This window comes from Mytilus californianus, unplaced genomic scaffold (assembly GCF_021869535.1).
Source record: "Mytilus californianus isolate M0D057914Y unplaced genomic scaffold, xbMytCali1.0.p SCAF_14, whole genome shotgun sequence".
NCBI lineage: Eukaryota > Metazoa > Mollusca > Bivalvia > Mytilida > Mytilidae > Mytilus > Mytilus californianus.
Window position 1 is genome coordinate 24,555,470 of NW_026262626.1, and position 12,238 is coordinate 24,567,707.

A 12,238-nucleotide genomic window follows, 5' to 3' on the forward strand; every position below is an offset into this window, starting at 1 on the left:
CATGAGGTTGATGAGTTACTGATGCACAAATGCAGAACACGTTATTGAATTTCACAATTAGCTTGATTCCACTAGGGCAATTTTAACAAAACCTTTATTATAGTTCCTGAGAATAATGCGACGACAATTTCAATAATGGTTATTATTTGTTAGTGTATGACAAGTATTCGACAAACATTAATTTGATTAAGTTGATAAGCGAAATAGTATTGAACAGACGGATGGACTGAAGGATTCACAGATAGACAGACAGGCGTAAACCAATATAGCCACTCCATTTGAGCATGGTATGATATCCAGATTTTTATTATCCATGGGCTCCACAATATATGCTACTATAAGAGCTTTCCAAACAATCACTTCACTTGAAACATTTTTCTGTGTTCTCTTGTTTTAACCATGTCATTTCTCGAGTTAACTTTTCTCACCTCCAAATGATCAGTAGTAACATTTTCCCCTCAGGTCTCCTCATCAAAAACATATGAAAGACTGGTCCGTACATTTAATAAATATTCTCAAATTATCATATCATAATATGAAAATTCGAAATTTTCTTCTACAAACATCCCAAAAAACTCATTCATATCGAGTTTTTATCCAATTAGTCCATGATTTACCAATTCTTTATGTCGCAACTTTATCTTTGAGATATCGTGATTTTGTTACTTTGACAGCAGCAATTCCAGTTTGGCGAATGATTTATTTATTTTCATCATTGATTATCAATACATGAATACATGTAGTACATACACTTATCTTCATCATTGATTATCAATACATGAACAGTACATACACTTATTTTCATCATTGATTATCAATACATGAATAGTACATACACGATTATTTCCTTCAGCAGTGTGATTTGACATCTGTTGCTAAAATATTTCTATTTTCATCTTGTTGTTTGGTTATCGTGTTTAATTATGCAAAACGTTCTTCCTTGTCTGAAAAATGTTTCGTAGCAAGCCAATCAAAATAGATTGACTATAGCTTCCTTATTCCTCATACGCAAATTTTACAAACAAAATGCTATTGTTAAGGTATATATATACAAGTATAGCATTATAACCAGCTTCATTTACTGCAAAGATTAGATTGTTTGAATCAGTTGCTTTGGGAACTTAGTGGAAGGTAAGTAAAGAAATTGTTTCCTTATATTTCAACAATACATACTTGATTATACAAGTACTCAATTTGTTATTGCTTTTTGAATTGTGATTTGTGGGGTCACATTCGAAGTGTTTTGTTATTTTCATTTCTGATATTCTGAATAGTTGAGTCTTGTCTGTCATGTCTATGTTGTCTGTAATGGTAGTTTACTTTTTTCGTGTGTCAAACATTGCCGAAGGTGTTGACATCGCATTGTTTTTTCGATTTTGTTCTTGCATTGTTTACACTTTCTTGTCGGATAATTTTGTTCTCACAGTAAAAATATTTTCACCTTTAAATTAAGAAATGCTAAGAATTAGATTGCATTCTTCCCTGACAATATTTGTACGTCAGACTATGAACATTATATTGGTTTCGCAAATGCACCAGGCTCGTATGTTTATACCATGTACTTTACCATTTTCTGTTAAATTTATCATTACTTGGGTCAATCGATATTTAGTTATGAACATGGAACAAAAACTATTTTCTTATTTTGTCTCAATTTATAAAGCATTGTCATCATACATGTATTCATTTACTCGCTTTCAAACATCTGAGTTCTTTAATTTATTTTAACTCATTGTAAAATCAATGGGACAGTAGAAAATAGACCAAATATATTTATAAATTATAAAGAGGTTACTGAATGCCTAAAAAGATGTTATTCAAACTCATTCTAAAAACTGAAGATCCTTCTCTTTTATGTTAGTGTTAACAAGTAAAACATGTTGAATTAGCTGGTATTAATCAATTGAATTATTACTACACAGGTATTTCCTTTTAGTTGGTGTTCAGCATTTAGTTTGATCAATTGCATAAATTAAGCAATGCGGTTAAACCAAAATAGTTTTGTAATGAAGTCTTCTCCCGGTGAATCAGAGATCAAAGTTTCTTGTGATGGGGTTCGTGTTGCTCGGTCTTTAGTTTCCTATTATGGGTTTGGTAGACTGTTGTTAGTCGATTCGTCGTCTTACGTGTTTAGCCATGGCGATTTCAGTGTGTCTTTCACTTATCAGTTTGAATATTCGTTTCATATGTTCCAACTCTCGGTTCCGTTTTATTACAGATAGTTTTTTTCCTCAAAAGATTTAGATAAAGCTTCAAACAATTAAGATTTCCCCCTTATTGTTACTTTATTATTATTATTTTTAGCACAACATTCACGTGTTCCGTTCACTTTGCATGTACTGAACAAAAGTAAATATTTTAAGTGACAATACAAAATATCATTGATAAAGCATACAGTTTATAATAAATTATCAATGATAATTGTTTTGTATGTGTAAATGCAGAACTTTTTGCTTTTATTTTGGAATTTAACATTAAATCTTAGTCCTTCTTTTCATCACAAACGAATAGACTACTTTCGAGTTATGTCCTTCACCGGAAAAGTTCGTCAATTATGCGCGCCTTTATGATGTCATTCACCAGATAGAGGGGATTGCCTGTATCCCAGCACTATTAAAGATGATCAAGCGTCTTCGTGATCGTTATTATGCAGGATAAACTATCAATAATGTTTGTTCACTAAAAGTAAAGTTTTTGACGGAAATACAACGAACTCGAAAGTTGTCTTTTGTCTTTACAGTGGGTCCCACATGCCTTCATAAACTGTCCTGGTTGCTTTTGTAAGTGCGATTTGAAATTAGAGGACACTGTAGCTTACCAATTTTGAAATTTCAAAATCCATATGCAAGCTACATTCAACGAAAAAAATTGAGGGAATCACATAAACTCTAAAAGAAGCCGAGATCGGGTTTGTCGACAGGGTAAGATATTGGATTGACCAAGCCATATTTGCAAAAACCCAAGGCAATGGATATTAGAAATAAGAGACTTATAAGAGTTAAATACATTTATTTTTAAATTATTCTACAATGCTTCATGCCTGTGGGAGCATCACCTCTGTGTCGATAGCTTAAGTTCCCATACAGGACTTTTAAATATCCGTTTATCTTATTGCATATTATTTTTATGGGAAGACCGCATTTTTTTTAACCATGATTGCAAGCTTTTGGCCAAGAAACCATAATTTATTAGAGATATGTCCTAACTGAAGTTTTTAATGTGATAAAAAGTTCACATTCATCAGTCATTTCCTTTTGTTTTTCATCAGCTATGTTTTGTTTAACAAAAGGTAAATTGATATCATGCAGATAGTATACTTTTTGGGGTTGACCATTTCTAATGATTATCAATCCAGAAAAGTATGATTCAAACTCAATTAATGTAAGAAGTAGCATGTTCCTTTTGTAGCACCGGGTAAATGATCCTGTTAGTATACTGCTAGGGCAAGAGGGTATTATCAGTATCCAGTATTCAGTGCATCATTATTGTCAGAATTTATAAGAATCATTTGTTAATTCATTTGTTGATAAATTTAAAAATTATTAACAAAAAAAACATGGTTCCAAACCCTGTATGCCAAATAGGACTTATGATGATTTTGATTGTTTTAAGGTTGATGTTTGACATATAGGTCTACAAGTATTCAAGAATTTATTCATCCCAAATTTTAATCAAAATAGTTCCCGGTCTGTCTTGTTAAAATTGACATTTCTCTAGCATGTCTAAAAAATTTTAATTTGCAGATTTTTCAAACAGTTTCATTGTTTTTATCCAGTAACATTCAAAACAGATCCGACATGAAAATTGGAACCATGTTGTTTAAGACGATAGCGGTTTTGATCCTCAGTTTTTTAAAAGAAGTTTACACTGTGAAATGCACCGAACCCGGACTAATAATGTGTGACTGCATAGGAACAGTAATTACTTGTAGGAACCCAAACTTAAAACAAATACCAAGTAATATTCCTACAAAAACAACAGACTTGTAAGTATTGCCGTATGTTTGTATATTCATATTGTTAAATTTGCTTTTTCAAATCGTGTTTACTTTTATCAACTTTGTTTTGAGCTCATTGGCTTTAAATTATGTTTTAATCGCCAAAGGTTAGGTCCGAATCTTTCAATTGATTATAATCATGACTTTGCTGATCCCAGATGCGTTTATCTTTTACCATGTCTCTATAATTCAAATCAATATTGAAATTTGATTTTAAGTCTTTTTTTGAAAATCCGTAATTTTACGACGCAAAAGATGTTTTCATAAAATGCAGTACAAAATTAAGAAACTATTTGTTTAATTTTGATAATGATTCTGATTTCATAAGAAGGTTGGATAAAAAAAAAAAAATCTGGGTACATGTAGCATGTTCACTGTTAAACAATAATAATAATTGATAAACTTTTGAATATCATTATTTAGAACCATAAGCTCTTTAAAAAAACATAATTGTGAACTATAAGCTCTTCAATATCATGTTTAGACCACAACTCTTTATTGTCATGATTTAGATCCGTACGCTCTTCAATATCATGATTTATAAACATAAGCTCTTTAATATCATGATTTTGTTCAATGAGGTAGAATCATAAACTAAGAATATCATAATATGAAACAGTTTCTGTAAGATTTTTGATATTATGATTTAAAACCATAAACGTTTGAATATCATGATTTAGAACCATATGCTCTTCAATATTATGATTTAGTACCATAAGGTTTCAAATATTATGTTTAAGAACCATAATCTCTTCAAGTTCTTGATTTAGAACATCAAGCTCTTAATTATCATATTTTAGAACCTCAAGCTTAGAATATCATTATTTATAACCATAAACTCTTAAATATCATGATTAAGAACCATAATCTCTACAAGCTCTTGATTTAGAACCATAATCTCTACAAACACTTGGTTCAGAACCTCAAGCTCTTAAATATCATGATTTAGAACCTCAAGCTTAGAATATCATTATATGGAACCATATACTCTTTAATATCATGATTAAGAACCATAATCTCTTCAAGTTCTTGATTTAGAACCTTAAGTTCTTAAATATCATGATTTAGAACCTCATGCTTAGAATATCATGATATAGAACCATAAACCCTTAAATATTATGATCTAGTACCATAAGGTTTTGAATATCATTATTTAAAACAATCATTTCTTAAATATTATGATTTAGAACACCAAGCTTAAAATTTCCTGATATAGAACCATAATCTCTTGAATATCATGATTGTGAACTATAAGCTCTTAAATTTCATGTTTAGACCACAACCTCTTAATTGTCATGATTTAGATCCATAAACTCTTCAAAATTATGATTTATAAACATAAGCTCTTAAATATCATGATGTTGTTTAATGAGGTAGAATCATAATAAAAACAGTTCTTATAAGACTTTAAATATAATGAGGTAAAACCATATATATGAATATCATGATTTAGAACCGTATGCCCTTCAATATTATGATTTAGTACCATAAGGTTTTGAATATTATGATTTAGAATCATAATCTCTTCAAGTTTTTGATTTATGAACTCAAGCTCTTGAATACTATGATTAAGAACCTCATGCTTAGAATATCATGATATAGAACCATAATTTCTTCAAGTTCTTGACTTAGAACCTTAAGCTCTTAAATATCATGATTTAGAACCCCAGGCTTAAAATTTCTTGATGTATAATCATAAACTCCTTAACCTTTGCAATATCAGGCTTAGGAATAAAATTGAGAATGGAAATGGGGAATGTGTCAAAGAGACAACAACCCGACCACAGAACAGACAACAGCAGAAGGTCACCAACAGGTCTTCAATGCAGCGAGAAATTCCCGCACCCGGTGGCGTCCTTCAGCTGGCCCCTAAACAAATATATATATACTAGTTCAGTGATAATGAACGCCATACTAAACTCCAAATTGTACACAAGAAACTAAAATTAAAAATAATACAAGACTAACAAAGGCTAGAGGCTCCTGACTTGGGACAGGCGCAAAAATGCGGCGGGGTTAAACATGTTTGTGAGATCTCAACCCTCCCCCTATACCTCTAGCCAATGTAGAAAAGTAAACGCATAACAATACGCACATTAAAATTCAGTTCAAGAGAAGTCCGAGTCTGATGTCAGAAGATGTAAGATGTTACCAAAGAAAATAAACAAACTGACAATAATACATAAATAACAACAGACTACTAGCAGTTAACTGACATGCCAGCTCCAGACTTCAATTAAACTGATTGAAAGATTATGTCTTCATCATATGAATATCAGGCACAATCCTTCCCGTTAGGGGTTTAGTATCATACCATCATACCACATATGTGAAGAACATAACCCGTGTCATGCCAACAACTGGTTTTTAAATAAATGTGTTTAGTACCGATGCAAAGACCCTATAAGTGAATCAATATTAACGCCAAAATATGCAATCTTTAATGACCGGACAACAGTATCGTAGCTATATCCCTTCTTAATAAGTCTATTTAAACGTTTTGTTAGCTTCAGAGGTGAATACTGACATTTTTGTGCTTTATAAAGAATGTTTCCATAAAAAATTGGATGTGAAATACCTGAACGTATAAGAAGTCTGCATGTTGAGCTATATTTACGAATGATGTCCTTATACCGATGATAAAATTTACTAAATGTTTTGACTAGTTTGTGATATCGAAAACCCTGGTGTAATAATTTTTCAGTAATACATAAATTTCTCTCGTTAAAATCTAAAACATTATTACATACACGGGCGAATTGTACAAGTTGAGATATATAAACACCGTAAGATGGTGACAAGGGAACGTCACCATCTAAAAATGGATAATTAACGATAGGAAATGAAAAATCATCTCTTTTATCATATATTTTAGTATTAAGCTTTCCATTAATGATATAGATATCAAGATCGAGGAAAGGGCAGTGGTCATTGTTAGTATTAGCTTTGTTTAAAGTAAGTTCAACAGGATAAATTTCTTTAGTATACATACTGAAGTCGTCATTATTGAGAGCCAAAATATCATCCAAATATCTAAAAGTATTATTAAATTTGTGTATCAGATGTTGTTTCGATGGGTCTTTGCTGATTTTTGTCATAAATTGTAACTCATAGCAATACAAAAAAAGGTCCGCAATAAGTGGTGCACAGTTAGTCCCCATTGGAATTCCGATAACCTGACGATATACGGAATCTCCAAGGCGAACAAAAATGTTATCTAGTAAAAATTCAAGGGCATATATAGTATCAAAGCATGTCCAATTGACATAGTTTTTTTGTTTATTGCTACTAAAAAATGACCTAAAAGAGTTTGAACATATATATTCACATTCTGACATTTTAAATGCCCATTTAATTAGGTGTTTGAATTTTTTCTTAATGAGAATGTGAGGCAATGTGGTATATAGGGTAGAAAAATCAAAACTTTGAACAGATTCAAAATCACCAATATATGCATGTAATTTATCAAGTACTTCCAACGAGTTCTTGACACTCCAAAAGTAATTAATTCCACTATTTTCGAAGGCCTTATTTGAACAATTTATTATCAGGTTTTTGATTGTACCAAGTGTACTGGTAAGAAGAATAGACAATTAGTAGTGGAACAATGGCTTGAAGACGAAATGAATCTATATTTGTAAGGTGTTTTGTGTAGCTTCGGAAGCCAATACATAGTTGGGACTTTCATTGTATTTGGTTCTGCTTGTAAAGCGGTAGCTAAAAGTTTATGTTTGTTACAGATGTCGTTTTCTGAAAATGGAGTCAGTTGGAATGTTGGTGAATTGGTGATTTCTTTTTTCAGAACCTCAATGTAAAATTTACGTCAAACAATAATAATATTATTGGCAGCTTTTTCGGCCGGGACAAAAACAAATTCCTTGGCTAGTTCTTTTAGTTTATGTTTGATACGAGAAATAGGTTTATTGTGGTTATTGTTAAGAGTAAAATGTTCTTTAAAATGTTGAATACGTATATCAACTATGTTCATTACTGAATTAAAAAAAGAGTCCAAAGATTTTTTGTCAGCTTTTTCCCGTTTTATCCATTTCAAACAGTAAGTATGGAGTGAGTCGTGGATGATATTACGACACTCATTCCAATTAATAATTGACGGGGGACGATATTTAGGTCCTTTACTGAGGAATGATTTTAACTCTCGGTCTTGAACGATGTTAAGATCTCCTGTTATAACATGGGAAATGGGTCCATAAATGTATTCGGAATTACTGCAATTACATGAAGTAGGTGTATTTTCACTGATATTAACATCTTTACACAATTGGCTATAATTAAACACAAATTTCCGGGTAGATTTCTTGTAAATTAAACAAATAAGAGGGAGCTCAGTATTATCAAAATATCCCGGAATTTGTTCTTTAACAGAATGGTCGTTAAAAATACCGGCAATATTTACAAAATCAGAACCTTTATTGACATACTTTATTTTAATAAACTGTTTTTTATGATCTTCAAGGCGATCAATTTTGGGAAACAGTTTAGAATAACAATATGCCATTATAATTTGAACGATTTCATACTTAGGACTGCTATATGAAATTGTGTTGCAATCCTCTAAAATTTTATTTAACTTATTAACCGGTAATGAACAGAGCTTTGTTAACAGATAATGTCTGCCGTTGTTTTTTTAAATAGAAATTAGGTCCGAAATATTGGTATGATTGGTCCGAAATTTTCTTTGATTGCGATTTTTTCTACGACCATGAGAACGGTTTTTACAAACAAGTTTAGAAACTATATCCAAAATGTTAACAGAATCGGTTCTTGATATATTACCAATTCCCATGATATTATCATTAAGACCGAGAGGGTAGACTTTAAGAAGCCTTTTTGATATAATGATATAGAACTATTTGCTTTTGCATATCATGATCCTAGACCACAAGCTTTTGAATATCATAATGAAGAACCATCAGCCTTCGAATATAATGAAAATCAAGAAGTGTAAGCCTTTTAATGTCAGGATATAGAACTATAACATGCATTAGCTCTTTAATATAATGATTTAAAACTATAGTTTTTTGTTTTTTTTTTAATTTCATGATGTCGAAATATATAAAACTTTTTGATATGATGATGTAGAACCTCAAGATTTTGAATGATATGATTTAAAACCAGAAGATTTTGAAATTCACCCCCAGTTTTTTTGTGGGGTTCGTGATTTCTAGTTTTTAGTTTTCTATGTTGTGTTTTATGTGCTGTTGTTTGTCTGTTGGTGTTTTTTCTATTTTGTGATTGTTCGACTTATGAGTTTAAATGTCCCTTTGGTATCTTTCGCCTCTCTTTAAGAACCACGATCTCTTCAATGTAATGATGTAGAACCATACGCTACGAATATCATGATTTAGAACAATGAACTCTTTCTAATGATGATGCAGTACCATACACTTTTGATATCATGATTCAGAACCATGAGCTCTTTCATATAATTATGTAGTACAATAAGCTATGAATGTCACGACAGAGGCGGATTTAGGGGGACAGGGTGCCAGCCCCCCTTTTGTGGGAAACATTTGGTTGATTATTTAGGGAATCACTGAAGCATGACTGGAGCGGACCCCCTCTTAAGCAGTCAGTGCCCCCCCCTTTTTTTTAACTTTCTGGATTCGCCACTGCACGATGTAGTACCATAATCTTTCTTATGGTTGTATTTCATTTGGAAATAAGTAATTTCGTTTTAAACTAAAGTTTAAGTTAATTGAAAGACTTTTTGTCTGCTTTTTAAAACTGTCTTTTATTATAAATTTTTGAAATACCTCTCGCCGCGATATTGTTGTGCTGATGCGACGTAAAGCAATCACCAATCAATCAATCATTCGTTTGTATTAAAGTTGTAGTAAATTGAAAGACATTTTGTCAGATTTATTAAAACCGTCTTTTGTTAATTTGTTTGAATTGGCTCTCGCCTCGATATAGCCTGGTTGTGCTGTTGCGGCGTAAAGACATCACCAATCAATCTATCAATCATAACATTTGTATGCACAATGCAAGGATAATGCGACGAAAGCGATTAATGAGGTCCTCGAGAGTTTTATATGATGACATTTTTAAATACACTAGTTGATAAATAGCGATACGCAGCAAGTGTGCATTTTATCCGTAATTAAAATGTGTCATATACAAATTATGTTTATGTTTTGTCTTTGTAAGTATTTTATGACAAAGTGAAAGTATGGAAGTAAATATTTAAAATGCTTACCTTTTAGAGATAGATTAATGAGAGAAATTTTGCAAATAAAAACAAAATGAGATTAAGACAGCTTCTTAATCATTTTAATCAGCCAGTTATTTCGAATAATACGTTTGACATATAATACACCCCCTCAAACACCCCTCCCCCCCAAAAAAAAATGCCGCATCAAAATAAAGAAATTTATTTATTTCTAATATCCCAGGGAGGATTTGTTATACGAGAAGAACACCTTACGATACGATTATTTGGTAGCACATTAAATTTCCCAAACTTCCATATTGTTGAAAAAATAGAGTTACGCAGCAAGTGTGCAATATCTAGCCTAAATGATGATTTATGGCATGACGAATTTTAAGGTTCTAATGCATTCTTAATTTAGTTGTGTTATATACAAGTACTGTAAATTCAGAAATTATTGCGTGCATTTATTATTGCGATTATGTCATTAGACTAAAATTCGATTTTAATTTTTGCGATATTGAGAAAAATCCTGTTTAATTCATATAAAAAATTTCAAATGCGAGTTTAAATTATTGCGATTATAACCCTGTCGAATTTTTCGCAATAATAAAAACATCGCAATAATTTCTGAATTTACAGTAGTGTTTAGAATCTTTGTTTTACATAGCAAGTTTTGCTATTATTTTGTTATCTTGGTATTTAACAATGTCATAATAATCGTTATTTATTGATCAATATGTCTGCTTTAAGAATTGTTCTCCATTTTCAGATTTCTATCAGGCAATAAAATTGATTCAATAGGTGACAAATTATCAGGACTTACATTGCTTCGGTTCTTGTAAGTACATAAGAACTCAAAATCGTATTTGTTCCGTTATGAAGGTAATCACGAAATGGACTTAGGACAGACTTTTGTTGTATTGTACTGTCCATCCAAACGTCCTTTTATATCATTTTTAGCCCTTCGATGTCGGAAGGACTTGGTTAATGGTTGATTTTTTTTAAATGTTTTTCAACTTTGAGAATATCCGTAGTCATTATATTTATGAAAAAGTCAACTGTTGCTTACAAATTGTTGATATTAAAAATGTGAATATTTTATAAGATATTGGATGGATATTGCAGAGCATATCTAGATATATATTAGATGGATATAATACTATTCCATTTTATTTGCGAAAATCATCGAAAGGTATGATGCATTTTTTATCTGAATAACAATTAAAGATCAATACGAGAATATGTTATTTATGTGATGTTTATTTGTCCTGATGAACTCTTATGTTAGAAATGCAACATTTTAAACCTATCATATTTCAAAGAGCATATCTAGAAAGCAGTTGTCTCCGTCTGTCTATCAATCTATCTGACATACAGAATAACGTGTTTATACAATGCGTGACTTATACTTGTGTTTTCTATCAACATAAGTCTAATATTTCACAGACATTTCACACACATCAAAGATGTTCAATTTTGATTTTGGACCGTTTTCAATGTTTTGAATTTAGTATTTTTTCTCATTAGATCTATAAATGGTACTTCTTTGAGGCATATGTATTATAGTTTTTTTCTGCAAATTGATCGAAAGAGTCCATTTCATATATAGATTGGAAAATTTTTTAAAGGTTTTTTTAAATAAAAATAGCTACTTTTGCCATTGAGTGATATAAAGGTTTCTTGCATTTTTTTTTATATGTAACCCGTAAGGATTTCCTCCCACAATCTTTCATTTAAACCATAAAGATCAAAAGGACATTCAAATTTACATGTTAAAATAAATGGCAACGCCATGACAAAAAACACTGATAAAGGATCAAAAGACATGCAAAAATATATGCGGGGGACATCGAAATACCGGTCATCTGTCCGTCTGGTCTTGTAAGCGCTTTTTACGCATACAATTCTTGTCAGATTATGATAAAATTCATATATAGATATAAGAAGGTGTGGCATGAGTGCCAATGAGTCAACTCTCCATCCAAGTCACCATTTATAAAGTGAACCATTATAGGTCAAAGTACGGTCTTCAACACGGAGCCTTGGCTCACACCTCACAGCAAGCTATA

The 12,238-nt window shown here is 31.3% G+C and overlaps 1 protein-coding gene across 1 annotated transcript in view; it reads left to right on the top strand.

Moving 5' to 3' along the window:
* The first annotated feature begins 1,066 nt into the window (after positions 1 to 1,066).
* LOC127724609 (thrombospondin-1-like) overlaps positions 1,067 to 12,238 on the top strand; it is a 34,150-nt gene continuing 22,978 nt past the window's right edge. The window contains exons 1-2 of the mRNA XM_052231631.1: positions 1,067 to 1,131; positions 10,939 to 11,007. The gene's annotated coding sequence lies outside the window, so the exon portion shown is untranslated. The remainder of the gene's footprint in view (positions 1,132 to 10,938; positions 11,008 to 12,238) is intronic.